At 40.9% G+C, this 27,683-nt stretch overlaps 1 long non-coding RNA gene across 1 annotated transcript in view; it reads right to left on the bottom strand.

Annotated features, from left to right (window-relative positions):
• Positions 1-686: 686 nt before the first annotated feature.
• LOC141371441 (uncharacterized) overlaps positions 687-27,683 on the bottom strand; it is a 93,503-nt gene continuing 66,506 nt past the window's right edge. The window contains exon 3 of the long non-coding RNA XR_012376394.1: positions 687-755. This is a non-coding gene — a long non-coding RNA (uncharacterized lncRNA). The remainder of the gene's footprint in view (positions 756-27,683) is intronic.

The raw sequence follows: 27,683 nt of genomic DNA on the forward strand, positions 1-27,683 counted from the left end.
TTATTTAGTGGTTCTTACGCCTGAATGCACATTGGAAGCGCTTGGAAGCATGCCAACTCTGATAACCCACTGCCAGAGATTCTGAATAGAAAGATCTGGAGCAGGGCCCAGGAACCTGCATTTCTATCAAACACCTGCAGGGGAGCCTGATGCAAGTGGTCTACAGACCAAGCTTAGAAAAACTCTGGCTTATATAAGCTTGACCATAACTGGGTCAGCTAATTATTACATTTTGATCATTTTAGAGATACTAAAGATAAACTAATCCTCAGAAAGATGTAGATATTTGCCTAAGATCTTACATATTATGTGAGAGCTAGATTTCAAAGACCACACGTTTGATCCCAAATCCAAGGACATTTGCATTAAAAGCTCATTGTGCATGAATTATAACATGAGTATGAAAGGAAACACTGCTGTATTAGAAAAAGCAACTGTGTATATGGGTGAAACCAAAAGGATAAAGAAACCATTTGTGAGAAAGAAGGATGAAAAGGAGGTTTCTCCTTATCATCACAATTTCCAGTGGCCCCTCCCCAGACTTTTCCCAAGGGATCACAGTCTCTGTCCCTGCGCCTCTGGCTGTGACCTGGCCAATCTAGAAATACTGGACCCTCACTGCCATCAGAATATAAATTGATCCTGGGTGAAGAGCAAATGCAGATTTTTACTTCATTTTAACTCGATACCTTCTCTTTCCCTTGTTTTCTTCTCAATTTCCTGGCTCCTCTCTTTATTTCACTAGAGGATTCCAACTGTAAAAAAGAGAAAAAAATCTTTATTCACTAATCTTTTGAATCATTCATAAACTTGAGTCAGGCAGAATGCTAATATTAAATCTAACCTCTATCACTAATTTAATGCGTAATCTTAGGCAAGTTGCTTATCCTGCCTGGGCTTTGCAAAATAAAGTGGTCAGCCTAGATTTCCTCTAAGGGCACTTTCAACCCTGAAATGCTAAGATGCAAACTCTTCATAGTGAGCATTGAATGTGTGTAAGGCTCTGTGCTGGACTCAGAGAACAATAATCAGTCACGGACCCTCAGCATAGAGCTCACCACTTAACCAGGCAGGATGTAATAGTTAGGGAATTTAATGAATTATAGGAATATTAAGATGACAAGGGATTCATGAGAGAATGAGTAAATATGAAGCTGAGGGACAGAGTATTTCTATCATCTCTTGCCTGTTAGCATAAAACCACCTACCCTTGTCCCTTCCAATTTACCTGTACATTGCAGTCTGAGTGATCTCAAAATGCAAATCTGATCACCATCCCAACATCAAACCCTTTAAAGTCTTTCCTTTGAATCTACAATCCAAATTCCTCCATGTGACCTAAAAGGCAGGGCCCATGCTTGTTTTGTTCAGTCTTGTATCCGCTTTCAGGGCCTAATACAGAGTAGGTAATACTTGAAGAAATAAATGAGAGTGAATGAAAGGAGTGAAAACTATGGCTTGGAACTTGGCTGGCCCTTAAAGGAAAACACAGCAGGCTGGAACAGGACTGGAAAGGCAGAGGGACGATGTCCCACAGGTGACCCGGAGAAGCAGGAGGATGATTCATCCTCCCTGCAAGACAGGGGGCAGCAGACCAGGTTTGACTGCACAGAAAATCCCCCCTATTCCACTCTGAAAAGACAACTGAGATGCAGAGTGGGAGCCTGTAAACATGGGGTACATTTGTCCTCTCTTCAAGGGGATGAACATGCTCAGAGCTCTTAGTGTGGTTGGCACCAAGAAGGCACTGAATAGTCGCTGACCCTGATGGACAATTCTGCTGCTTTCAGAGTCAAGGGACTTGTGTGGAAGACCTAGAAATCAACTCTACTATCCTGCAGACAGTTTTCACATTTGAAGCTCATTTCCCCTCACTAGATTCCACGCCTTGCTCCTTCTTTTATGTATTTATTCCCTTTACTTTGTCAGTCTGACCACTTAGAGCTGGCATAAGCCTGGGTTTAGGGTTCATTTGAGCAAGAAAATGGATAAGCAGTGCTTCATGTTCACAATGCTTCTGTTATCTGATGAGATCTCCTAGGAAAAGTGGGGCATGCCAATTCAGAGTTGTCACAAACCTGCATTAGCCAACTAGAGACACCTTGCATTGAGTGCCATGCTGAGTGCTCCATATGTATCATCCATAGGCAATCACAGCCAGGTTGTTGAGAGTGTAGGCTGCAGGCAGACACGGAGCTTTCTCCTCTGCATCTACCTACCAGCTAGGCGACACTGGGCGTGTTCATTAATCTCTATGTGCCTCTTTTACCTTGTTTGCAAAATAAAAATAATACCAGCACCTACCTCATAGATTGGATTAAATGAGTTTATATACGTAAAGTCCTTAGAAGAGCTCTTGGCTTATAATAAGTATATCACATAATTGTTAGATGCTGCTCTATTTCTCATTTGGTCCTCTTTAAAAAAAAAAATGAAGCATGAGTTGGTATTTCTCAGAAAACTGAGAACTGGAAAGTTTAACTGACCAGCCCAAGGTTGCACAGCTAGTAAGTGGCAAATTGTTATAGAACCTAAGCCAGGCCTAGAACCCCATGCCTATGCCATGGCCAAAGTTTTCATGATTCCCAAACGCTGAGATGAGTGGAATCAAAATTGCAAAGGAAAACGGGGGCTAAATGGATGGGTGGGTGAATGAATGAATGAATGATGTCACTGATGTAATCCAACTGTGCAGGTATCAGTTGAACTGCCTAGCCACAGTTTTCTAATCCGCAAAATGAGGACAAGTGCAGTTCATAAACTAAATCAAGACAGTGACCACACATTTGAACCACCACTCTGAACCAATTTATACTTAGAAAAAATATTGCATAGAGGAATCACACAGCAAAATTCTTTTATTGCCAATTGCTAGAAGAGATAAAAGTTGAGGGAAAAAAAGAATGAAAAATTCTACTAGACTAAGTTCTGTGAGGTGAGGGGTTGAATCCCTTGTTCACAAGTACGGTGGTTGGTACCCAGGAGGTAATCCATAAAAGCTATGAATGGAATGAAGAGGCACAGTGCCTGGGATACGGATATGAACAGTACCAACAAGTTCTAGATTTTATATCTTGTGGGAAATACGAACATTCAATATATTAGATAATTGTAAGCATATGCCATGTTACAAAGAGAATTTAGGGTGCTGTGGATGCATAAAATAGGGGGGATCTGACCTTGTCTGAGCATAAGGGAAGGTCTTTTCAGGAAAGTGATATGTGACCTAAAACCCCAAGAATAGGTAGGAGTAACCAGGTTAATGGACAGCAGCAAGACTGAAAAGCAGAGTCTGTGATTTGTAATGGTTGCTTCCAAAAGGTTACACAATAATAGTATGGAAAAATGAGAACATTTGTTCTTTGCTGATCAAGAGAAAAGAACAAAACAAGGAAAAGTTGAGATTGAGATAAGGACAAGACTTTGAAACAGAGCTGACCTGAAGGATGTCGGTTGTGAGTTCATGTTCAACAAGGCATTACGACAAAGGGAGAATAAGGCCCAATGGCTCCTGTTGTTATAGAGAGGGCTCCTGCATCAAACAAAGGTTGAAGGCTACACTCCAAATTCTCTCCAGCCCTGAGCCTCTGTAATTCTAATTAGAATTAGGGTTGCCTTGTTTCCCAGCAGCAATCCCAGCATGAGCTCAAAACCAAACCAGAAAAGACAAATTAATCTCCATAACCAGCCCTCCTCAGCCCAGGGAAGTTGGTTTTTCAAGGCTTTTCTCTCTTTTTTAATTGGCCACCCCTCCCACACGGCTGTGCTCTTCATGCTGTTCTAATTGCTCCTCTTGTGGGGAGAATGATAGGAGAAACAAATGAATTCATATTTATGTAATAATGACTCTATTCTAATTCTTCCAGGCATATCGGATGGTGACAGAATGGTAGAATGGTTAAGAGCATCATTCTAGAATCAGAGAGAGCTGGATTGAATCCCAGTCCCACCAGTTATAAGTTATGTGATTTTGGCCATCGCTCTGAGCTTCATTTTCCCATGTGTAACGTGGGAATAATTGTTGCGCATATGCTGTGTGGACATACCTCATATGCTTGTCATGAGGGATAAGGGAGATGATGAGCGGAAAGTGCTGTATATTTTGCCTGGCAGAGTACAATCCCTCGATCCTAGTGCTTTGAACGGCAATGATTTCTGGTCCAAAATGTGTTATTAATACACTGATAGCCTGAAATCAAGGCACAGAGGGATTAGGTAATTTGCCCAAAGGCATTCGGTTAGAAAGTAATGGAGCTTTAATTTGAACAGAGGCAATTCTGACATCAGAGTCCCGGCACTTATGCAATTTCTATTAGTTCCAGCCAGACCACCTGTAAAACAAAACCACTGGCTTCACAAAGGGCCATATCGTACAGCAGCTATGTGTGGAGTTGGCCCTCCTGGTTCAAATTCTATGTCTTCCACCCATGAACTCTCGGAGCCATCTTCTGCAGTTTATTTAACCTTATTTAGCCCTGGTGTCCTCATCTGTAAAATGGGAGATGTCACAACTGTTCTTGCCTGCTTCATTTTCATAAGAATGAAATCACATTTTTAGCTGAAGGTCTAGCCCATAATAACTGATAATATTTAAAAGCTAGTAAACTTTGAGAGCTAGGGAAACCTAAAAAAAACCATCTCTTGTTCCTGAATTTTTTTTTTTTTTTTTCTTTTTTTTTTTTGCTAAGATAAAGCTAGAGACCAAGAAGTAAAGAGACTTGCTCAAAGTCACTAAATCACTAGGAGTTGCTGCGCTAACTCCTACGGTGCTCCTTCGCGGCAGGAAATGACTCTAACTCATCTTGCAATCTCTCAAGTGCCTAGTGCTCTAGGGGTGCAGGAGGGAATGAAGGAAAGGATGAATGGAGGGAGTAAAGGAGGGAGAACCCAAGGCAAGAAGAGAGGCTACGCCAGAGGATTCCACAGTCTCCTTTGAGCAACCGCAATCACGTGGAAGGTCCAGATCTTGTTCTTACCTCCGCATTAATGATTTTCTCTGATAGCACTCTCCTCCAGGCTGCAGCCAATTCCTTTCCTACTCTTTTCTACTGTCTGCTGCTATCCAGCCTCCCGGCAAGGGTTTGGAGATGGGGAGAATCTGATGCAGGAAGCTTTAGTTGGGATTTGGCAAACAAGGGAAGTCTACAATTGCAGTCAAAACCTGCTGCATAGAACAGTCTACCTCCTTCACTTCACTGCCCTTGTTCAACCTTTTGTCACTAAAAGAGCTTTGCACACAGATGCCCTATGTGCCGTTAAGTGTGCCGGGAAAACACTGCCAATCGGTCCACGTGCCAAGAGGATGATTTGCATGGGAACACAAGGTCTGCTCTGGCTCTGTGCTCATTAAGAGGAACAGTGATTTTCCATTACCCTTCAATTCCTTAAGCATTGAAGGTTCTACGTGATGGCTTTAAAAGCATCACCATTGCACCAAGGGTAACGTCTCTGACTAGAAGCCCTTTACATATTTCATTTTCTTTAAATGATCGACCAAGTTAATATGTTTCCAAAGAATGAGTAATACTGTTTCAGTCACTTCTTTCTGTATCCAAATTTCTATCAGATCCTAAGTTTTAAGGTAAGAATGAGCTAACAAAGAGAGAGTGAAAAAGACGATTATACACAGTTGTACTTCTGTGTGTTTCGATCTGTCGCACACCACATCTCTCATGGCCTTCTCCGCCATGGCCCTCATTCTCACTACCCACCAGGGCCTCACAATATTCACTGCTACCTGGTCGAGAGCAAAATATGGCGGGGGTCAACACATTTCAATTAAATTGACATTTTAGCATTCAGATTGATGTTGCTTGTGGTCCAGCTTTTCTGTCTGCACAATTATGACCCCAGTTAAGCACAGTTAGTTGTCCTGAAGCAGAATCTTTTTCAGTTTGCTTTACTCACCTGTGGTCTGGGTGAGTTTTGACTATCTGAATTCCTGATTTGCGTCTTATCCTGGGGTTCCAAACTGTGTGTATTTTTGTGTCATCTGCTCGATCCTCTGAACTTCTGTCTCTTTTGGTGTGTGATAATGTAATCTATGCAAGAACATTTTTCCTCGGTGATCTAAGGATTGTCCAAGGCTCTGGATCAGTGCAGCTTTCCAGTGAGGATGAGTCAGTTGACCACATTTGGCTAGAGTGGTTTTTATATCTGTATCAAACCACTTTAGTAAGCCAGAGTAATGGCAATGGCTAACATTTATCGAGCATCTTTATATGCCAAGCACTGTGCAGAGCATTTAACTTGGATTATCCCATAGAAACTTACAACAACCATATGGGGCAGACACTATTATTTGGCCCAGAAAGCTAAAACTAAGAGAGCTTGAGTAGACAGCAAGTGATAGAGGGGGATGTTTAAGCTTCATGACTGGGACTAGTGCTCTTATAAAAGAGACCCCACAGAGCTCCCAAGCCAGCAGTATGCAACTTGGAAGAGAGCCTTCACCAGAAACTAACCATAACATGATTTTGGACTTCTGGTCTTCAGAACCTGTGAGAAATAAATTTCTGTTGTTTATAAGTCACCCAGTCTGTGGTATTTTATCGTAACAGCCCGAACAGACTTAGACAGTAGCTATCTAGAGAAAGCCTAGAGACCAAGGATCTAAAATTGGGCAAGAGCCAAAATGCTCCCCCCCCCCCAAGGCATGGTCTTTCTGGGACACTGACACTGTCAAAACCCCCACTGGGCACTTGCCAAATTGCACTTATGTCTCTGCTTTACTCTTTCAAAATTTCTAAGTAGCAATCAGGATCCTTAAGCTAGCAATCCTAAATCATATGCCTATACTTAGGGAGTAGGGAGCATTCCCAACACCTTTAGGAAGAAATGGGTCCCACTTCTCACCAACAACCCCCAGTGGGGGATTCCCCCATAACATGAAGAGTACTCAAAGGCTGAGGAGCATAAATGTGTGCATAACTGCACATCAGTTGAGTGTTTGTGTCCCTGAGTGGATTATGAGACTCATGAGAACATGAGCTGGGGCTGCCTTGGTTCCTGAAGGGACCTATCTCCCAGCCTAAGGTTTGTCACACAACAAGTACCCTATAAATGCATGTTTAATGAACAAATGAAAGAAATGTTTTGGGGGTAGTTCCTAGATCGGGGTTTAATTATCAAGATAGGATAGGGGAAGGCCTTCTACATAGGGGGAATACCATGAACAGAGAGACAGGGAGGCATGTGACCTTACAGGGGAGAGGATGAAGAAAATGGTCTCAGTGGAGAAGGTTCAGTAATAGATGAGACTAGTCAATAAGATGGGGACAAATTATGAAAAGCCTCCTAGGCTTAGAGACATAGGGAAGGCAATGAAGGTGGGAGCCACCATGTTCTTTTTTTGTTAACAGCTTATTTGTGGTATAATTGACCTACAATAAATTCCACGGTTTAAAGTGTACACATTGATAAGATTGACAAATGTATACACCTATGAAACCATTACTATGATCAGCACAATTAAGATAATGAACATATGCATTCCCCTGAAAATTTTCCCAGGTCCCTTTGTAGTTCCTCTTTTCTGCCTTTCCCCACTGTCTTTCCACCTGTCCCCAAGCGACCACTGATCTGCTTCTGGTCACTACAGTTCAGATTTTCTCAATTTTTATATAAATGAAATATACAGTAAGTGCTTTTTTGGTCTGGTTTGTTCATTCAGCATGATTATGTTGAGATGCATCTATATCATTGTATATAACAGTAATTAAATTGTTTTTGCTGCCGAGTAATAGTTCATGGTGGGAATACACCACAATTTGTCCATTTAACTGTTGATGGAAATTTGGGTTTTCTCCAGTGTTTGGTTGTTATAAATGAACATATGAACATCTTTATATAGAGCCCTATATGGACATATGCTTTATTTCTCTTGGGTAAACACCTAGGAGAAGCATGGTTGGGTCATGTGGTAGTGTGGTATGTTTAGCTTTCTAAGAAACTCATGAGGTCATGGTATATTTAGCTTTTTAAGAAACTGTCATATTCTTTTCTAAAATGGTTTTACAATTTTCCAATGCCACCAGCAGTGCATGGGGAACTCCAGTTCTTCCACATGCTCACCAACACTTGCCACGGTCATTAGTATTGGTGTGGGTATTACAATTTTAGCCATTCTGACAGATGGAAAGCGATATCTCACTATGGCTTTGATTTGCATTTCCCTAATGAATAATAATATTGAACATCTTTTCACATGCTTGTTTTCCATCAGCATACCGTACTTTATAAAGTGTGTGGGGTTGTTTGGTTTTTTTGTTTTTTTTTAAGATTTTAATTTATTTATTTGACAGAGAGAGACTCAACGAGAGAGGGAACACAAGCAGGGGGAGTGGGAGAGGGAGAAGCCGGCTTCCCGCTGAGCAAGGAGCCCGATGTGGGGCTCGATCCCAGGACCCTGGGACCATGACCTGAGCCGAAGGCAGACGCTCAACGACTGAGCCACCCAGGCGCCACTATTGTTTGTTTTTTTACAGTTAAATTTAGAGTTCTTGATTCTGGATTCAAGCCCTTTATCCAGATGTTTATACAGTAGTAATAATAACAGCAACAACAACTAGCACTTACTCTGGGCTAACAGTGTGCTGCTTATTTCACACACCTTGTCTCAATACTTACAGCAATCCTATGAACAAGATACTATAATTATCCCAGTCCTACAGGTAAGAAACCTTACAGGCAAGGCTTACAGAGATTAAGTAGCTTGGTTAAGATCTCACTGCTGATAAGAGGTAGAGCCAGAACTTGAACGGCAAAATCCATTCTTTTTTAATGTCCTCTCCAGAGACCTAGGAAAATCAGTCCTCACTAAATAAAGCAAACCCTCCAAGAAATTTTTTTTTTAAATAGAACTATTTTTACTGTCAGAGAATAAACTGTCTTTGTAAAAATATTTCCCCATATAGGAACTCACCTAAGAAGTCTTTGAAGAAGTTTTGACCTGAGTCCCATAATACATTTTGGAACAGCGAGTTCTGTCCCAGAACAAAATAAATGGGTAAGGTTAATCATAGCCTGGCCATGTGTAACACTCTCCTCTTGGCTGGCTGCACCAGCATGACTCCTCCATCAGTCAACAGCAATGTGAAAGGTATAATCCCAAAAGGAAGACCATGTAAGGAATCGTGGTGAAGACACTTTAAAATTTGTTAAGGGAACAAGAATTGACGTCTTAATGTTTCCTTATAAAAGTGACAGAATCATCATTAGAAAGAATTCATTCCAGCATTTGGAAATTACTTTCACTTTTCACTCACTGTGCCGTGGGGGCAGATGTTCAAATATTCTACCCACCTCGTTATATCAAACCTTTAATTCAACAACTATTTCGTGTCCAGTTTTCTACTAGCTTGGTATCAAAATATGGAATAAATAATAATAAAACATAATATTCAGTGTTCATAGTAAAAATATTTAACCAGCAGCATGGCATGGGCACCAATCAATCAGATGCCAGAATGTCATACTGGTATACACCAAAGAAATGCCATCCCTGTAATTAGTATTATCATATCATTGTATTGTCTTATAGTTTATAAGACATTTTTATGTCAAGTGTCTCATTTGAATTTCATAGCATTGGCAGCTAGGCACGATTATCCCCACTTCACATATAAAAATGATCAGAAAGGTAAATGATTTTTTCCACTGCTTCTGATAGCTAGTTAATCGTAGAAATGGGAATTAAAATTAGGTGTTATGACTCATGATCCAATAATGTTCCCCCATTCCCCACAGTCTCTGGCTCCAGCAAGCAAATGATCCTGCTGGAATAATGCATGCACATCTATGAAACAAAGACAAGACGCTTAGTGGAAATATATATTAAACACAGGCACTTCAGATTCAGAGAAGGAACGAGGTATAAAAACTGATCTTCCAAAAATGGTGGCAACGATTAAATATTCCTGGAACAAAGGAAGCTCCAGAGTTCCAAATGTTCTACATCAAATGCATATTTGGCATCCCATCTCCAGGCTCCACTATGACACTAGTCCAAGCCTATAGAGCTTTGCCCCCCAAAGTATGATCCTTAAATCAGCAGTATCAGCCTTTCCTTGGAGCATTCTAGAAATGCAGAACCTCGGGGTGCCTGGGTGGCTGTTCATTAAGGATCTGACTCTTGATCTCGGCTCAGGTCAGGATCTCAGGGTCCTGGGATCCAGCTCTGCATTGGGCTCCGTGCTCAGCGGGGAGTCTGCTTGAGGATTGTCTCTCTCCCTCTCGCTCCCCCCTCTACTCACTCACTCACTCTCTCTCTCTTTAAAATAAATAAATCTTTAAAAATTTTTTTAATTAAAAAAAAAAAGAAATGCAGAACCTCAGCCTCAGCCCTATGCCCCACCTCCCCACAAGACCTATTGAATCTGAATTTTCACAAGATTCCAAGATCCCCAGGAGATTTGTGTGTATATTAAAGTTTCAGAAGTACTACTCTAGATCACCTATCATGACTCAGATGAGCTTTGTGCATTCTCTAATATGATTTCATAGCTATTATTAACCACCACCATCCATCTCCGCTCTTCTGCAGGATACTCTAGAACTTACAGTCTATACCAGAAAAATCCTCTATATCTTCAAACTTGATTTTAGCTCCTCCATCACATGAAGAGTTATGTGTTGATTATGAAACCTGCTTCCTTTGCAGGCCTCTCAAGTGAAGATCGTTTTTACCTTCCATGCCTGACATTGTAAAGAACGTGGAGGTAAAGCTAAGTGCTCTCCTTGATCCTTGCAATCACTTGTAGTCAACCATTTCTTCCTTCTTCCTGCCAAAATCATGCTGTTGTTTTTGAAACAGAGGCCATCAAGCTCTACCACCTGTTATCATACCTTGTTGCAGTCACCTGCTATTCTCCCTAGCTTCCATAATCACTGAAGACTTAGTCTCAAAATCACTGTCATACTCTTCACCCCTTCTACACTACCATCTCTCTTCCTCCTCTACTCTATGCCTATATCAGCATTCCTGACCACTTCCACACCAGTGCCATGGTCACCATCCAACCCTGTGCTTCTCAGCCCTTTACTGCCGCAATTTTCTCCTTCACCTCACTTCCGCCACCCGCTACCATGGCCAAACACTAGACCTCGCTATTGCTAATAACTGCATTGCTTGTGAAATATGTTTTCAAACATCTGCTCTTACTTTTGCAACTCAGTTAATTTTATAATCTCCCATACATTCCTGTACAATTTAACTACCATTAGGACCTCCAACGCACCAGGCCCATCGCTTTTCATTGCCCATTACCTGTCTTATGCCCTCTGTTCCTCCCATATGCTTCTTAGATGCCATGGTCAACCTCTATATCCACTCCTTTCATTTACCCCCACAAACCCTGGATCCTCTTCCCTCCTTCAGTCCAGTTTGGCAAAACCCCAACTGTAGTTTAACTCAGTCATCCACCTATTTTGCAACTACACTCAAGCATCTGAGAGGGGCGGGAAGAAAACTCACTATAGGTCTAACTTGTGTCTCTTTAAACCTGTTACCACCAAACTCAAGAGGGCTGCTAGTATTACCCAGTAATTTCACTCTATTCCCCAACTAATTCACTCTTCCATTTTCTGAGGTGAATGTCCACACACCTTCATCTCCTCTAAAATCCTCAACACCCTCTCCTTTCTCCTCACTCTCAGCTCTTGACTTACTTTTTATTTCACTGAGAAAATGGCTTTGCTCTTATGACCAGCATCTCTTTCTCCTCTTTATCAATTTCTCCCTAAATATTGGACCATTCCCAACAGCTTACAAATACACTACAATTTTATCTATATTTTTAAAAGATCCCTCCAGTGGCCTCATGTCTCTCTCCAGCTATTTCGCTCATCTACTCACTTTCAGAAAAAAAAAATTGTGGGAAATATGAAGATTCTTTTACTCTCTCATATTGCATTCTCTCTTTAACCCACTTTGGGCAGATTTTTCTCTCCCCACCATGCAGAAGCCACTGTTAACCAGAGTTCTCTACTACAATCTGTACTCTGCACTTCTTCCCTCTGTTTCTAGGCCCTCTTGTGCCCCAGGCATTTTGCTGGATCTTGTTCTAACTAAGAACCCCTTCTCAATTAATCCAGGAAGTATTAATTACTTCCAATTTAACATGCTCCTTATCCTAGAGAGATGCAAACTTAGTAAGAGGTTCTTATTAAAAAACAAAAAGAAATAATCAAAAAGCAGCGAGACTCTGAGGAATAAAATCCTGTAATGGGATTTCAGGTATTATGACAGAAAGCTTCGTCATTTATGAGCTGTGAAGTCATAAAGCAAGTCATGTCATCTCTTGGGACCTCCGTCTCTCATCTGTAAAATGAGGAGGTTAGAGTTAGGAAAAGTCTAAGATAGTTTAATTAGGTATGAGAGAGAAACTCTAAGCATCCTTAGAATGCAATATATTTTTGGTCAGTAGCTGAAGCCAGAACCAGTAATGAATGCGTGAAGATTAAAGAACTAGTTACATCATTGCTGCAAGAGGAGGCACCGTAATTCTCTGATCTGTCAAATATGAGAAAATAGCAACCACCAATCTGGCACTATATCAGGGCCCGGGAAAGCATGGTCCAATCACAGAACCTGATTTGAAATATGCCTCCTCCCTGCTTCTCAGAGCATGAAATTATTTAATAGGAGGAAACAAGAGCTTTCATTTTACAGTCAGAGATAAGAAATATAATCCAGGGATTCAGGAAAGGAGAGGGATGGGAAAGGGGAGCATAAGGGAAAGGTTAGGATGTCAGGAGAGACATTTCAGGAAAGATGAAGACTGGGAAGGTCTGGATTTCCTAAAAATGTCACCTACTGCACAGTTTTACTGCACACCCACATTCTGGCTTGTATGTTCTAACTGACAAACTCATAGCTATTTTTATAAATGTGGTGATTAATGCAAAAGAGTTCTTAGATGATTTAGAAAAACTAAAATGGCTATCGCTTATTCTCCCGTAATGCCAAATTTGCCTTATTCCTATTCACTTTAGTATTTCAGAGCAGAAAGGGATCTTAAAGATCATAGTCCAAATATTACCTTTTCAGATGATGACACAAAAGATCGACATATTGGACATAGGGAAAACAAATAGCACCTCCCGATCTAGCTTGGAATTCTCCAGTTTTTACTCAAGGTAATAAAAGAAAGTAGAACAGCAAGTAATGCATACTGAGTGCTTTCCATGAGCCCGGGATATGCTAAGTATTTTACGTTATTATTTCACTTAACCCTGTCAACAACTCATGAGCTTGCTACTATTACTATGCTTCTCTCATAGACAAGGAAACTCATCTTAGAATGATTAAGTCATTATTGCAAGTCATATTGAATTCAAATCCAGGTTTCTGGTTCCATAGCTTAATCTCTTAATCAGAAGACTATACTCCTGTTTTGCTGTTGGACATAGGGTAATGAATACTAAACACTGAATATATGTCAAACCTTTCCAAAACTGGCTCTAAGTATGGATCTTCCTTGCCAGGGCTGAGATGTGTGTAATCTGGGATGAAATGGGAAATTCGGAGGAGTCATGCTGGGAAAATTCTGGCAGACCTACAAAACATGGCAGATGGAGAACAACACGAGGACATAACACTGTTCCCTTCTGTTTTGCCAGCACCCTTGGCTCCCAGTATACTGCAGCCAGCATGCATCAAGGGCATAGAACATTTTGTTCATTGGCAAGATGTTTTGAGAGTTGCTTTCTCCTCAGGGATTGTAAATTTTATAGCATGAATATAAATTAATTAATGGACTTCTATTTTTAACCAATATACCCAAACATGAATCCAAATGACCACTGCTATTTTATAAGCAATTACCGTATGAGGCTGCCCAGGTTAACGGATACAAGAGAAACAAACAATCTAAGTTAGATAACAGTCCAGGTGGAAGAGATCTCTTTGGCTCATCTGTTCCAACCTCCTCATTGTAAACACAGAAGAAATTGAAGTCCAAATGTAGGCATCTAACCAGTCCAAGATCATACTGTTAGCAGAATCATATCTAAGTCTAGAATCAGATCTCTTGACTTCCAATCCAGTGTTCTCACCACTATAACTTTTAGTTTAGCAAATTCTATATATAGCTCAAGCAAGCAGAGAAAAAAATGTAAAAGAAAAAACAAGAGAAAAAAAAAAAACATGTCTAATGGAGACCAGGAAATGATTACCCCAAAAGGAAAGAATCACATATCCTTTCATATTTGTAGTTTAGAGAATATGTAAAATCGGTACAGTTACAGCATATTTTCATTTATGATGAACTGGAGACTCAGAGTGACATATCTATTCATACATTTGTTCATGTAGCTAATGTTACTGAGTGCCTGCCAGGTGCTGGAAACACAGCCATAAGTGAAATAGATTTGGTCCTTACTTTCATGAAGCTTACATTCCAGAAGAGCAGACAAACCACATGAGATAAATCAAGTAATCACAATAGAACAAAGTAATTATTCATCAAGAAAATATTACAAATTGGGATTGCTATGAAGGTAACAAACTAGAGACTGTAATAAAAAATAATGGAGTATACTTGGTTTAGGTAAGGGGTTCAGGAAAAGTCTCTGAGCAAGTGACATTTAAGCTGAGAACTGAAGTTATCAGAAAGAAGCAGTCTTGTAAAGTCCCAGGAGAAAGAACGTTACAGGCTGAAGTAGATACATAGGCAAAGCCTGAGGCAGGACAAGAAGTTAAGTCGAGGAACCGAACGAGGTCTTCTGTTGCTGAAATGCAGTGGGTAAGAGTCAGAATGGAAAAGGATGAGGTGGAAGTGAGGACTGGCCAAATGGTGTGGGGCCTTGTAGAACAGAGTGAAGATGTTGGAACTTATTTGAACAGAAGAGGGAAGCTAATGGAGGATTTTAAGTTGGGGAATGACATGATCCTTTTTGCATTTTATGAAGATCACTTTCTCAAGATCAGGTGGGCTCCATTAAAACCCAACAAGGACTAAAACTCAGGAATCCCAACTCTGCACGGTAATCTTGAACAAGTCAATTTTCTCTCCCATGCTCACCTCACATCATCAGTGGGGATGCCAAGGGAGTTGATAGATATAAAATCCCTCTGGGCGCACCTGCGTGTCTCAGTTTGTTAAGTGTCTGCCTTCAGCTCAAGTCATGATCCCGGGATCATGGGATCGAGCCCCGAGTCAGACTCCCTGCTCGGCGGGGAGCCTGCTTCTCCCCTGCCCCTCCCCCTGCTCATGCTCTCTCTCGCCATCTCTGTTGCTATCTCTGTCTCTCTCTCTCTCTCTTAAATAAATAAAATCTTAAAATAAATAAAATAAAATCCGTCTGAAGAAGCAAGCAGAACCAAACTAACTCCAAGAGTAGGAAGTGTCCCAGCACACATAGGGTGCTCAGGAAAGGCTGGAGAAGGTGACAGCTCTTGCCCAGTTCTCTTGCATTTTCTGCCCTCTTCCTCACAACAATGCCAACAGGATATATAATTCTCAGGCTGATTTGTATACAAAAGAACTGAAGCTGAGAGGGGTTAAAATAGTCCTTTGAACTTCTCCATCAATACAAGTCAGAATCTGTTTCTAAGACTCTTGGTGTCTAGCCCAAATCCCAATTAACTCTACTTCTTATTAAGTCTCTTCCCCAACAAGAAGACCCTTGTCAAAGACCTTCAGCCTTTGACAGTGGTAAAATAGCAGTACAAAGTTCCAAACCACCCCTTCTATTAAGAAAATTTATAGACATTTCTGCCAAGATTTGCCAATGTCTCCAGGCAATTTACAGCTAACTCAGTGTCACAATAATCCTCTGATATCATCCTATGATATGAAGTCACCAAGACCCATTGTAAATAGTACTTGAGCTCTAGGAAAGACAGAAATATATCAAATGATGCCTCATACTAATGGGTTTTGAAACCAAGAAGGCAAAGACAGGGTAAAATAAGAGGTAGTGCTAATAGCTAGACGGAACATGTGCTAAGAAATCAGCTCTGAGCACTGATTCTGTTTATCTCCTCAAGGCTTCAGGTCCATTCATAATACCCCCACAAAGTGAGCCAGGCTTTATTAGGAGGTTCAGGTCAGCAGCTTTAAATGACTAAATCAAGTTTAATATTTGGGATGGGGCGTCTTCTGGATTTATTTTCATTTCCATCAATTTCCTTCTGCTGAAGAAGATAAAGTTTGTTCCTTGAAAGCCTTTGGAAGCAGAATGTAGCGGAATAATATATCAGACAAAGATATAGGAAAAAAGATGCTTCTCATTCCAGCTCAATCTACCTGCCTCTCGCTTACTGGGTCCCCAACAGATGTGAGGTGACCCATCTCTAGGCCCTGTTTCCTTATCTCTAAGTAGAAAAGTCAGCTTAGATTCTTTCTAGGAGTTCTTTAGCTCTAATAATCCATAATTTTGTATACAAACACCCAAATTAACTACTCTCAATAGGTCATTTATCTGAGTTTTTCCAGAGACAATAGAGGGTTTATAGAAAGACATGCATGTAGTTCCCAGTTGTATCCACTAGCAGTGGTGCACATCTGTACACGCATGCATACTGTACAGCCTATGACAGTGCAGAGAAAAAAAGCAAACAAGACTGTCAGTTCTTCAACTGGGCTATGTCTTTGCTAACCTGGGAAGCTTCATGAATATGTTTATGAGAAACAATATAATTATAATCAAATAAAATATAGCTATGTGAGGACCTGCATCCATTCCATTTACTGCTCAGGGCTCATCTCCATGAACTCCAATACCCCTTCATTGAAGAAACACATACATAAGGAAGAAAGGAGATGGGTTTATGACCCCTTACTGCTCCAGTGCCTCTAACTTGGGATAGTTCATGTTGGTCTGTGTTCAGGCCTATATGCCAGCATCACCATGGCAACATTTTCCCATCAGTAAAAAATGCCATGGTAATGAAGACAGCTGCTGTATAATGAGCTGGGCCTGAACAAGGGCAGAGCCTCGTAAGGGTAGAGGGGAAGGAACAAGGGCTTGCATACTGGGCCTTATCAGAAGGGTTTCCCTGGGAGAGGTAAATGGATTATACACAGTTCTTATGTCAAGACTTGGAGTTGAACGTTACAGACATTTTTTTGTAAAGATTTTATTTATTTATTTATTTATTTATTTATTTATTTATTTATTTATTTGACAGAGAAAGAGAGCACAAGCAGGGGGAGCGGAGGGCAGAGGGAGAAAAAGGCCCCCCACTGAGCAAGGAGCCCAATGCAGGACCCTATCCCAGGACCCGGGATCATGACCTGAGCCAAAGGCAGACCCTCAACTGCCTGAGCCACCCAGGCAACCCTGTTACAGACATTTTTGCTGATAATTTGTGACATTCTCATCAGGCTTGGCCCCTGTGATCTACTATAAGTTGCATCTTGATCATCCAAACATGTGTTTCGCACTCACATGCTAAATGTGCCAGTGTGGGGGAACTCGTTTGATGGTTGCAGACCTCTGACTGTGGAGTTTGATTTTTCTGCAAGGTCCAAGGCTGTCTTTTCTTCATTCGCAGCAACTAAGAAGGAATCAAAGAGCTGGAAGTCTTCAGTGTTGTGCGGAGATGGTATCATTTGGGGAAACCTAATGGTCTTACTTCATCTATCTATTCCCACCATGAAGCACAAAGTCTTGCACTTGGTAGGAACTGGTGCCTGGATAGGAGCTTACATCACCCACCACCCCGTCACTAGCAAGTAGGCTCCTCTTATTCACTACTGTATCTTGAGTGCCAGAACAAGGCCTGGCTCGATAAATGTGTGTTGACTGACTTACTGGCCAGCCTAACGTGGGCATTTATCACCTCTAGTAATCTTACGATTTTTTCTTATTAACTCAGTTTCCTAGTTGCTGATAAACCTAATTGAGTCATTGCCACTCTCTTCAAATTCCCAGCCCTACCTCTGACATTTGCTCCATCCCAACTCCCTCTCCCTGTCACCTCTTTGATGACTCTCAGCAGAAACCATGGCCGTGTACTCTACAAAGAGACTCGAAGTCATCAAAGGCCAGAGTCCCTCCATTTCCTGCTACAAAATCTAGAAACCATCTTCCCATCTCTCACAATAAAGGAGATGTCTCTTCCTCTTATCCAAGTCCAACTCTACCAGCTGAGATTTGTAGGCTCCCTTTCCCCCTTCTCAGGAATCTTACACACACAGTGTTCCCTCACTCTGTCGTACACGCTCATTCATCCCCATGACCTTCCTCTCTTCCCCCTTTTCTCCCGCTCTCCCATCTTTCTTCCCTCTTCCTCTCTCTTTCAGAGGGATCCTTTCTGCTCTTAAATGAGTCTCATAAAAAATCACAATTTTCCCCTCAATTCAAAATTACCTTCCAGTCACAATGTCTCTTCTTCCCTTCTCAGCCAAACTTCTCAAAATAATTTCTACAATCCTATTCATAAATCCTCTATTTCCTCACTTCTTTCTAACTCCCCAGATCAGTGCAATCTGCACACCCCATCATTTAATTATATACCTTTCATAAAATCATGAGTGATTTTGCCTTGACTTCTTAAAGAATGGGATCTTCTTGACCTTGTCTTGGTTTTAGTCTTCTTTTCTCATGCTCTTTGGGGAGGTTCTATCTTGCTACCAAATGTTGGAATTTCTCAAGGTTCCAATCTGAATTTCTCATCTGTACTCTTTCCCTAGTCAACCTCACCCATGCCAACAGCTTTAATTATCTTCCTTGAGCAAAGTCTCACACATTTCTATCACTAGTCAAGGTCTCCCTATGAGTTCTAGACACCTACATCCAACCTCCTCTGGATTTTTACACATAGCCATCATAAAGGCATATCAAAGTCAGCACATGTCTAAAATTAAACTCATGATCTTTCCCTCAACTCAGGCCTATATTGATGCTTAAGTTAATGTGAATAGACCTAGGTTTTGACTGGTACAATTGAATGTATGAACATCTATTCAATAAATGATTCAATGGGTGGGTAATCCATTCAATTATACCAGCTAAAACCTAGAAATCATGGTTGTCACTTTCCTCTCCTACACTTTCTATATCCAACCCAACATCAAGTTTGTTTTACTTCTTTAAATAGATCTCAAATCCAGTTCTCTTCATCTCTACTCCATAACACCAGTGTAAGCCACCCTCATTGTCTTATACACTCCTACAGTTATTTCCTGATATACTTTACTTCTACTCTTAGCCCCTCAAATCTGTTCATACAGCAGCTGGAATACTGTTTCAAAATGTAAACCTGGTCATATCATCCCCATGCTTATGATTCAATAGCTTCATATCCCTGTTAGCTCGTGCCAGATTACTTAAAATGACCCCTAAAGTCCATAAGCGTGGCTGTACTGCCCTTTCCAGGTTCTTTTTGTATCTAATGTCCATTTGCTCTCTGCACCCTGCCACATGGCCTTCATTTGGTTTCTCAGATAAACCATGCTCCTGCTAGGCATGGACTCTTTTCATATTCAGCTCATTGCCTAAATTCTCTCCCTGAGCTCCCATCACCTGGTTAACTCCTACACACCCTCTGTTATCACTACCAACTCAGATTTCTTTGCCCTTCCAGACAAGACCAAGTCTCCACACACATTCTCTAAGCACACACACTGCATTTCTCTTTCATCACAATTACTCTAGTTGTACTCGTGTTCATTTGATCAACTTAAGTGTTTATTTGATTAAATGACTGTCTTACTATTAGATTCTAAGTTCTATGGGGACAGAATTGAACCTAGCAGAGTATCTGATAGCTTAAATATTAATTAATGAATAAAGTACCTGATAAATGGTGGTAGTGGTAATAATAGTAAGAGCAGAGCCATAACTCCTTCTCTGTAGGCAAGTAAATCTAGGGAAAGAGAGTACTTTGAACCCAAGCCCAGCCATGTTCTTTTATGTAGCTAATCATGCTTCCATTTTTTCTGAGTCCTAAATACACCTATGGCCCTACTCTGGCAAACCAAGGGGAACCACTGAGATCAGGATATAAAGATGTCACCTTCACAGTTCAGGTAGTGGACCTCTGTTATTACCTGTCTGGTTTCCTCCCCCCCTTAACTCTAGCCGGGAAGAGACCTCCTCTGTAATTCATAGCATTAGGCAAGAAATCGAAGCTAAGCCAATCTCATTCTTTCTCTGAGGAATTTGACTTTTTTTTTTTTTAGAGAGAGGAAAGCAGGAGAAAGAGAGGGTAGGGAAAGAGGGAGAGGGAGAGAGAGAAACTTAAGCAGGCTCCACGCCCAGTACAGAGCCCAACATGGGGCTTGATCTCACAACCCTGAGATCATGACCTGAGTAGAAACCAAGAGTTGCACCCTTAACTGACTGAGCCATCCAGGTGCCCTGAGGAATTTGACTCTTAAATAGAGATCCAAAAGTACGGAATGTAGTTGGAATAAAGCATCGGATGACAGTGACCTGAAGACACTGCTCATGAGCATCCTCTATTTGGCTCTCCAGAGCTAATACAGTTCTTGTCCTGCTTGAAGCCAGGCTGTTTATCTCATCCTTTAATTTTTTGAATTACCCAGTTTGCTACAACTAAGCAAGTTGTGTTTATTTATTTGTTTGCTTCTGTAGCATTATTAATGTTCTTCATCATAGAAACTTAACTGGTATAGTCTGCAAGACGAAATTAACAAATACAGGTAAGACTGCATCTGACATCAAAAATATATCTTCTTTTCCAGTTTTCATATAACATTTATAAAAATGAACCAGAGATCAGAATAAAGAAAAAATCTCAATAATTTCAAAAGACAAAATTTGTACAGTCAATACTTTAAAACAAATGATAAAAAACCTAACATTTAATGATGTAAAAGATTAATCCCAAATTTAAAACTCACCTTCAACTAAAATGTGATTGAAAACAAAAGTCAATATCGCATTTATGGATTCTACTTTACATCATTTATTGAATGCCCACCATATGCCAGCATACCAGCCATTGATCAAAGCTTCTTATTAGATCAACCTCCTTAAACTCTTAGTGCAAGAAAATAGCATTTATTGAATGCTCACTGTATGCCAAACACTGTTTGCTAAACTGTTTACACCCATTTTGCCATGTAATCCTTACAATAATCCTATTGAATTAGAAATTATTAGTCCCACTTTGCTGAGAACACTGGTGCTTAGACAGGCATGTCACTTGCCCAACTCCATACAGTTTCAAGCGGCAAAATTAAACTCAGGTCTGCCTGACCATGACCACAGAACTTTAGTTTTTCTCACTACACCATTAACCAGTTTGGTGCCATCACTAAAAAGCAAAACCTGTGAAAGAAACATCAGTCCAAGTGACCAGAAAGAGACTGGGAAACCTGATTATCACAAACAAGACTCTAATGTCACAGAAGCAGCAAATGTGCTGCCTTTCCATTTTTCACCCCTCCTCCTTCTTTATTTCATGTATATATACCCACCCATTTAGCACAACTTGATTGAGTACTCTTTATGCTTTGTATGCAGCAGCACTGTGTTAGCCACACAAATGGAAGAGTGAATAAGTAAAACAGCACCCTGACTGCCCTAATTAATCTTAACGTCTTTATTGGGAAGAGTGATGATTTAAACAAGAAACCACAAACATCTCCTGGAAACTACAAAGTATTATCAGAACTCAAAATATCCGGTAACTGAAATAGGAATAATCCATATTTTTATGCATAAGCCTACTAAAGTATGGACATATAAAATAACCTGCTCAAGGACCCATTAGACCAAACATAGTCCTCTTAGATGGTAGAACTGGGACTTACATATACATCTTCTGACTGCTGACATTGGGTCTTCCATCCGCTGCTCCTCTGTTCTCCCCCATTTTCTTCTCTGACCTAAATCATGATGCTAGCCTTTTTATTGAAATAACCAATGGCAAACCTCAGCTGGAGACTCTGAGGAAGAACTAATGAGGAGCACATATCACTCTGAAGAGTGTTGGCATTCTTAGTTTATACTCTTTTCAACTTCAACTGCTGTTTATGTTGCTCTTCATAGCCTGCTTTCCTATTCCTGGAAGACTCCTTCGGAGATATTACATTTCTCCCTCTCCTTGATTTTGGTATTTGGCCCCAAGGAAAGCTACCAAACTAATTTAAAATCAGGCTGTTTAAATTAAGAAGTACATACATGTGCATATGTGTGTGTATGTGCGTGTGTGTGTCCGAGGTGGCAAGGGCAGGAGGAGAGAGAGGAAGATAGCAAGCTAGGGAAAGAACAAACCTGGTTAGAAATTAAAGTATAAAGAAGTTATCAATTTTTCTTGGGATAAGTTACTGCAATCAGTCACTGCAATCAGAATCCCTGGGCTGCTTCTAGCTCAGAGAGTCAGCAGCTCAAAATTCACTCTGTATGAAGCAATGCCTACTTCTGGTATCACCACAGGTATTGCTGTGAACTCCTTGCAGGAGTGGCTGGAGTGGTTGGAAAAACCCTAAAAGCCTTGCCAACCCATCCAGCATCTTCCCCCAGGGCCCTCATACCATGCCCAGTCCCCTCCACTTGCGATCACTTCCAGACTCGCAGGATCATACTGATTAAGAGAAAACTAGAGAGGACAGCTAGTCCAGTGATGTTCATACTTTAATGTACAAACAAATCTGGGAGTCCTCCTAAAATGCACACTCTGATTCAGGAGGCCTGGGCTCCAAATTCTGCATTTCTAATAAGTTCCCACATGACACTGATGCTGCTGGTCTATGGGGAACACTGAGCAGCGAGAAGTTCATTCATCTTTGTCTGACTTATAATCCTTTCCAGCAGCTCTGAAAGGTCTCCAGTCTCCCTAAATATCTTCCCTGCGAAGGGGTCCCTACCTCTCACAGAGCTTCCTTTATTTTTATTCAGAGAACTCAAGAACCATTAGGAATATCATCCTTATTTTCACTCAATATTAACCTGTTTGTAGCATCTTTACTTGGCTCAAAGAAGCAACATGGGAAACATTTAATTCATCTTTCACATGACAGTCTCTTAGAGATGTGCAAACTGCTCTAATCCTTGCACCCTACTGAAGTGCTAGCTCCCCAAGGTCAATCTTTCCTGGGGCTTTGTACTATCACTTTTATGATTTCTAATCTCCTTGCTATTTGGTTGCCTTCATCTGACTCTTCGCAAAATTCCAACAACTTACTGGGGTGTCATCTTTTAGTGTCTGTTTCTGTGGTATTTGCAAAAACTAGTTTGCTGTTTATTACTTAATCAGGCAAACCATGTGAAAAAGCATTTCAAAGAAAAAAATAGAAAATGACCGTTAAACATTAAAAAAAATAGTCAAGCTTAAATCCAGTTAAAACAATACTGTACCCTGAAAAGGAAACTTTGCTAATGCCTAGTGTTGGCAAGGTTTTGGGGGCATATGTGCATGCTCAGTCACCACAGAGGAACTGTAAATTTAAATAGCCTTTCTGGAAAACTAGAAAGTGAAAGATGAATTTAACTTTTTTTATGTCTCCAACACAGGCTTAAAAAGGGGAGTTACCAAAAAAAAAAAAAAGTATCTTTAGGGTTAATTCTTTTTAATCACATCTCTTTGACCCAGGACCTCTACTTATATGAATCTAGTTATTGGAAATATTTTCATCTTAGTCAATTCTCCCTTATCCTAAATTTGATAGCACTGTCATAACTACCATGAGGACTTCTTCCACGAGGAATACTAATAATAGCTGTCACTTAGTGAGCACTTACCATATGCCTGGTACACAGGTGAACTCATAGATCCTTGAAGTAACTACTGCTATTGTTTCAATTTTTACAGAGGTAGAAGTGTTGACTCAGAAAGGTCCAGCATCTCCTCAAGGTCACATAGTCAGGAAGTGATGGACCTGGGAGCTCAGTAGTCCTGTTGACCATATCTCCTACCTCTATCTCCTCCAACCACCCCTCCTGCCACCATCTAAGCCCAAGTGACCATCACCTCTTACTTGGATTAATGAAATAGCCTGTATCCCCTCATCTTCTCCACCTCCAACCATTTCTTCACTGTAGCCAAAAAGGATCCTTCTGAGGATTTTGTCCTGCTTAGAATGTTTGTTTCATTGGCTTTTTTAATAGCAGAAGGAACACACAAAGCCCTCAGTGTGGCCTATGCGTCCCTGAATGGGCCCCATCTCACAATATGTCCCCCACACCTCCTCCTCATGGGTACTAGACTCCCTCCACCCCACCACCGCAGGACATTTGCACATGTTCTTTGCTTTGCGTGGAATGCTCCTCTCCCAACCTGCATCCCTAAAACTTCATGTTAGTTTCTTCTTATCTCTCAGATCTCAGAACTAAATCGCATCTTGTAGCTTTATTTATAAAGTACCTCTTTTGTGCAACCCTGCTATAATTTTATATTATTTATGTTATTAGTTAATTAGTCTGTCTCTCCAACTGGACCACAAAAAAAAAACCTCTGATTATTTTTATTCAAATTACCTTCTATAGTGGCTAGCATGCTGAATAGTGTCATCTACAAGTAACCCTTTTTATAAATAGCACTAATATGGCAAATTGCCACTTAACTTTACTCCGTGAACTAATTTATACCAGAACAATATGCAAAAGCAATGTAAAAGCATTTTGACAGGTTCTATTAACTTGGGTGCATAAAATTTTTATTTTTTAACTTAAATAAGGAGTCCCTTAAAACACAATTCTCAGAATTGAGTGCATGCATGTCAGCTATGAACTGACCTTTGGGTGGATATACTGTGTCCACAGGAACACTCTATTTAAAAGTAGATATCCCTGAAATACAAGGCTCAGTACTTCATATGAGAATAAAATAGAATTGGTTACATGATAATTCTGAGTCATGACTCAGGGCAAAGGCCTTGCACTCAGATAGCAAAGGGTCAAGTCTGCTTGGATCCAAACAGGATCGTTTGGATCTTGGAGCTGATAATAATTAACTATGAGTTTGTGAGGCATCTAACCTTTCTAAATCCTGGATTTTCTCATCTGTAAAAGAGGAATAATAAAAATACATCCTCAATGTGTTTTTTCAAGGATTGGATTAAAGAATTCAAATAAAGTGCTATTGGAAGAGGTTGTCAAGAGGATGTGACCACCAGTTGACCCATGAGCTGGACCCAGGCAATAAGAGGCTCCTTACCCCTCTCCTGTCCTTGGAATATATGTTCTGCCCATCATCTCCACACTGACAGCTGTCCCAAAAACACAGCACTGAGAGAGGAAGGCATTGCTGAGACCATCTAGACAATATATGTGACTGAACCCAGTGAAGGCCCTCTATAAACTTTTAAGATTCTGGCTGCAGGTACAGAAATCTACTCGTCTTGTGGCCACCCAAGACAAGCCTTGTACATACATGCTACCTACCAATCTGGAGTGATCTCCCTCGTTCTTCAGTCTCTCCTCGCTCTCCATATATGGAAACCAGTGTGCAAACCAACAAGCACTTGCACGGCTCCTGGCACAGAGTTAACACTCAATCATGGAAGTTGGCACAGCTGTCACCACTAATGATGATGATGGTAATGATGATGCTGCTGCTGATGATATTTTGCCCTCAGAAAGGAGAGAAGCTTAAAGGAGTAAGATTTTAAACATTATTGGGGTAGGACTTTTTGACTCTTATCTCCCTTGAAAACATGCCATTTGTCAGGTGCTGACTTTCACTGAGTCACATTCTGATCTGCAAAGAAGATTGTCTATTCTGGATGCTGCTCAGGTACCTACTTTCATTAAGATGTAATTACTAAAAGTCTCCGTCTGTTGGTGGTTTAAGCACCCTTAGTCATTCTCTGTTTCCAGCCAATATAAGTCATCGAGACTGGAGAGGAAACTGATTTTATTTCCATGAAAGAGCTTTGAAAGACATCAACAGCCGCCATGATTCTCTTCCTGGATCCGTGACATCTCCTGCCACAGAAGTCCCCACTGACTTTCTGGGAAATTGTGAATCCAGAGAGGTGTCTGTGAAAATTAGTCTAATCAAGGATCTCTTCTCCTCTCTCTTTTGTAACTCTGCCAAAGTGCACACCATTGGGCTTTGTTCCCTCGCCTGTAACACAAAGATGAAAAGAGAACCTACCTCACGGGATTACTGTAAAGATTACATATGCTAATACATGTAAGATGCTTAAAGTAGTGCCTGGGAAGAATAACTGCTCAACAAATAGCAGCTATTGTATTTTCTTTTATTTTATAGATTTTAGTAGATGCTACTGGTACCCTCACGCCACATCCCCTTAGCCCACCTGATTTAAGCCACTGCTACAAAAGAGTAGCCCTGTGCATGCTCAGACTTACCTCTGCTGATAGAGTTGCACCATTAAGTTCGTGCTACAATTCTATTTCTCTATCCCATAACCTTCTCTGACAACATGGAAGCTTGTTCAAACCACGAGCAAGAACAGTCTAGAGATGTAGGGGAGTTACTGCCCCCAGGAGCAACCTTTAAACAACGGGGGACAGGAACGGGTGGATAAAAACCTAAGCTTCTTTTCATTCGGGTAAACAATTCTAAGAGGTTTTCTGTTTGATTATCAGGAAATTCCAGGGGAACTGACCCCCTATTGTGGCTTCCTTGGGTTTTCTCCACATGAGCTTCCCCCTCTTTCCTTAGGTGTCATCCAAACATATTGTCAAACATTTGAAGGTGACCCTCATTTCCCACTTCACTCTTCTGAGTCTTCTTCACGCCAAACATTCCCAACCTGCATCAAACGTTGCCTTCGGGATACTGAGCTCCTCTTCAATCTCACAATCTTCACATAGCTAGACAGTGCAGATCCAGACCCAGGTGATCTAGGGAATAGATGTGCATATACTTTCTTATCAGCTACTTTGACTTGCTCTCCTGTACTGATAGCTCATTAAAACTGAGAAGTCCTTTTCACATGAACACTCCCAAACACATCTCCCAGTTTTCAAATCTTTCAAGCCTTCTTGACCCCAATAAAAATACACTTCTATTATTAAATTGTTATTTTATTACATACCTTACTATTAAGTCCGTATTTAAAATACTGTGCCATTTCAAATAATATGTCTCAAACATTTCATCAGAAGCTATTTCACTCTACTAACAATGCTATCAGGAAGTACTGCTATTTTACTCATTTTGTTGATGGGATAGCTGAGACTCAAGGAGGTTAAATAAGTTGCTTGTGGTTACACAGTGAGTAAGAGGCATGCTCAGGATGTGAACCCCAAGCCTGCACTAGAGTCCACGCCTTTATCACTTCTACGTCTCCCTGCACCGAGCCTGTTCCCGCATCCCTTACTAGACACCGTTCTATTTGATTAAACCTCCCCTGTCACAATAGGGATGCCTTTGAATCTTTAATTTGTTGTCCCAGCCTCGAGTTCACATCTGCTACTGTCCACCCTTATGATTTTAATGGCCCTGCATCTCGATGAGAGACTGCATCCCAATACTTACACTTGATCAGAAATATATATTCAAGTTTGCTAATAGTGATTGCAATGTCAGAGCTCATCATGAATGAGACGGCTCCAATGCTGGCTCTGCCATGACTTTCTATGTATGTCATTGTTCAGGCTGTTCAGCAAATTTTCCTGCTTCTCTATCTGCTGTGAATATGGTAAGAGAGCACTCCCTGCCGCTGTTGTGTTTGAGTGGATACACATGATTAGCCCTGGACAAAGAGCTGGGAGCTATGAGCAAAGGTGGCATGTATTACTCACTTCTCGGCTGGGGTTTATGATTACCTACTTGAGACCTTCCAGAGCTC

The sequence above is a fragment of the Callorhinus ursinus genome, unplaced genomic scaffold (assembly GCF_003265705.2).
Source record: "Callorhinus ursinus isolate GAN/ISIS: 27379988/994484 unplaced genomic scaffold, GSC_fseal_2.0 scaffold3, whole genome shotgun sequence".
NCBI lineage: Eukaryota > Metazoa > Chordata > Mammalia > Carnivora > Otariidae > Callorhinus > Callorhinus ursinus.